The sequence below is a fragment of the Chrysochloris asiatica genome, unplaced genomic scaffold (genome assembly GCF_000296735.1).
Source record: "Chrysochloris asiatica unplaced genomic scaffold, ChrAsi1.0 scaffold00161, whole genome shotgun sequence".
NCBI classification, from domain to species: domain Eukaryota; kingdom Metazoa; phylum Chordata; class Mammalia; order Afrosoricida; family Chrysochloridae; genus Chrysochloris; species Chrysochloris asiatica.
Window position 1 is genome coordinate 5376418 of NW_006408679.1, and position 3591 is coordinate 5380008.

A 3591-nucleotide genomic window follows, 5' to 3' on the forward strand; every position below is an offset into this window, starting at 1 on the left:
ATCAGAAACAATCCTTGACTTCACTGGTCTTCTACTTTCTACCTTCCAATTTATTTGGTTTGTACTCTTTGTTATAACTGTGGAGCTTATTATAATATTGAAACACTTCTTGTTCTGATTGGTTAATAGTACGGTGGTTATTGCTGCAAATTATAAAGTTAATTGATAACTAAATTCTAAATTAAATGCATTCACTCAGGCTAACTGTCGTAAGATGTCACAAGGACTATTGGTAAACAGGTCTCCTGTTTGCTAGTTACAAAGTACATGACACTATCTACCTCACAGTTCATCACTGCATGGGAATCATGTGATTGTCACTTATTCTAAATAGTTATTAGCTTAGTTGTGGCATTTGTGCATTATAATTCTTGTGTGAGTTGTAAGTGCAGTGTTTTCATATGTATAAATTTTCAATTTTTATAAACTATTTTACATGAGCTCATTTTAAATTTCATAATTAGAAAATTTTAAATATTCAAAATGAGATAACTTGCAGGACTATATCTATTCCTGTTCCATTTAAATATCATATACATTAATCTTCTGAATCTGTAAAACAACATGATATAAAAAATGATATTAACAATAAACCACAGCCTGAGGTATCTTCTATTACTATGCAGAAATCCAACATTTTCTATACTGTGCAAGAACTGATATAAAATAACACTAGTAGTTGTTATTTCTCTTAAACAAAATAATGTGATGGTTTTAACAAAAATATGAGTGTCTCATTAGTGCTTTTGTTGTTAATTTCCATCGAGTCAGCCACCGACTCACAACAACCCTATAGAGAAAAACAGGTCCATACAGTTTTCATGGCCGTAATATAATCTTTATGGACGTAGTTCACCAGGTCTTTCTTGCACAGAGCAACTTGGTGAGTTGGAACCATCAATCTTTAGGCTAGCAGTAAATCGCAAATAACTAAACCACCAGAATCCTTTCATAAGCACCACTGATGTAAATACTAGACACAAATGGTGTTCAAAGTTGATGGTTAAAAGATCATATATTCATCCAAATGGCAATCACAGTCTGTCAACGGTCATAATTTAAGTTTATTTTTAAATGTAACTATAAATGAGTATAACGATCAAAAGCTCAGCTTCACACAATAGTATATTTAAAAGAAAAAAATCCAAATTTAATAAAATGTTGACAATTCAAAATATTAAGTACCCTGAAAATGGTTACCCAGCATGTACTTAAACATAATCAAACATTTTCAAACATGAAATATTCAGTGGTGGTGGTTATGTGCTGTGGACTCTGTTCCGACTCATAGCAACCCTGCATAGGGTTTCCAAGTTTGTTAATCTCTCTCTCTCTCTTTTTTTTTTTTTTAAGTTTTTATTGTGAATTGAATGATAGTTTACTTGGGAGAACATCAGTTTTACACTCATCATTTCACTGCAATAATTACAATCTCCTCTGTGCATCATCATTCAATTGTGTTTGCTTCTATTCCCTCTGATTTTGTTTTGTTTGTATATATTCAGGAATATATAATAATTTAAACAATCAAAGGGCACATTCTACAAACCTGCCTCCTGGCTGCCAGCACTCAGTCTTTCTCTTTCCTTGAGTCTAGAGTCCTCGGCTCTCTCTCTCCATGTCCTCATCTCTGCATATTGCTACTTCTCTGGATAGAGTCCCACATTCTGCTCATGCTCTTCTCCCTTGATGGTCCTAGGGTCCTCTGTTCCTAGACTGTAAGATTAACTATTCACCCCTTTTTGTTACAGAGCTTCTACCTTTACAGTTGTGACAGTTGCAATTAGTCATGATAACTGTTGCTCACTATTGAATCATAATACTCTTATCCCCATCTCTTTTTACCAGACCTGTCTAGATAAGATGAAAACTATTCAGTGGGGACTCTACCTTGTCCCACACTCTCTTCAACTAAACTCCCTCTTGAAACCAAGGCTATAAATTGTTATGAGAGCAGAAAGCCTCATCTGTCTCCTGCAAAACAGCTGGTAGTTTTGAACTGCTGACCTTGAGGTTAGCAGCCCAACTCGTAACCACTACACTACCAGAGCTCCTTGAAATATTCAATAACCTCTTTAAAAATGTTATCTCTGTAAGTATACATTGCATTTTCAATTTATGGTTGTATGTGTTGGATAACATATCTACTGAATAAAACAGATTATTCGAAAAGATATAAAACAAAATCTTAAAATACCATTCATTGTCTATGAAACTTCAACTATTCACATAAAATTCAGATTTAAATAATTTGTTTTTCAAGGAGAAATTTTAAACCTTGTTGGTTTTGTAGTGTTGGACAAAAACACAGTATCTAAATTAATGTATCAAACTTTTTTGTCAATGCTTGATTAAAAATAGTATCAATGCAGAACATTTACATAGTAATCTGTTGTTTAGACAATGTGTCTTTATGCTAGAGAGGAAGTCTGGTGGTTCAGCCAAAATTTTAGAAACATTTCTGAATACATTTAATTTGGTCTAAATCACTGTATTCATTTACCCCTGGATGATGAAACAAAAGATACAAATCACTTTAAAATTTTTCTCTTGATAAACTTTCTATTTACTTGTTGTTTTTGGTTAAGCGTCAAGTTGGTTCTGACTCATAGAGACCCTGTATAGGGTTTTCAAGGAATGACTGACTGGTGGGTTTGAACTGCCAAAGTCCAGTGTCCATCCTACAGTGCCAGGACTCCATTTAACAAACAAAGAGAATTAAACAATATCTTTGATAATCCAGGAATTAAAATTACAATTGAAGGATTATGCTGCAGTGTGACAAGAACTTAGAAATGTCATATTTACTTGAGTATTGTGGTACAGTAAATTACTTGATATGGGCTATTCTTGTAACTCCCACCAAATAACTGGGTGTAACTATGCAAGTAGAGTGTTGTACACCTTATTTGTATGAAGCATCTTGGCAATGTGAGTTCCAGTGGCATTCCTGTGGTTTGCCAACTAAGTGAGAGTTGCTTCTTTTGCATTTGCCCATTTTGTGTTTCTGTAGCTGTGTTGAAGCAGACCTGGGAGACCATGGTAAAGTCTGGCAAAGTTTGCTCTCTTGCTCTGCATCTTGAATCTGCCTTGCCTTTATCTGACCTCTGTTTCTTGGGACTTGAGCCAGCGACCTATTGTCTGACCTAATTTGCAGGCTTCTGCAGCATCATGAGTGATTAATCTCTCTTCTGACCTGGGGAGCTGATGTGAGGAAAAACCTTCAGAATGACATCTGAACTATGGATTTAGGACTCACAGCCATGTGGGTCGTTTCCTTGACAGTTTGTGGCACAATTCCAGAACCCAAAGAAGTGAGGTGGATTGTGTGGATCATGACAAGCTATGGACAACTTTGCAGAGAATGAGTATTCCAGAACACTTGATTATGCTCATGAGGAACCTGTACATAGACCAAGAGGCAGTTGTTCAAACAGAACAATGAAACACCAAATGTTTTAAAATCAGGAAAGGTATGCGTCACAGGTTGTATTCTTTCACCATACTCATTCAATCTGTATGCTAAGCACATAATCAGAAAAGCTGGATTATATGAAGAAAAACGTGGCATCAGGAATGGAGGAAGACTCA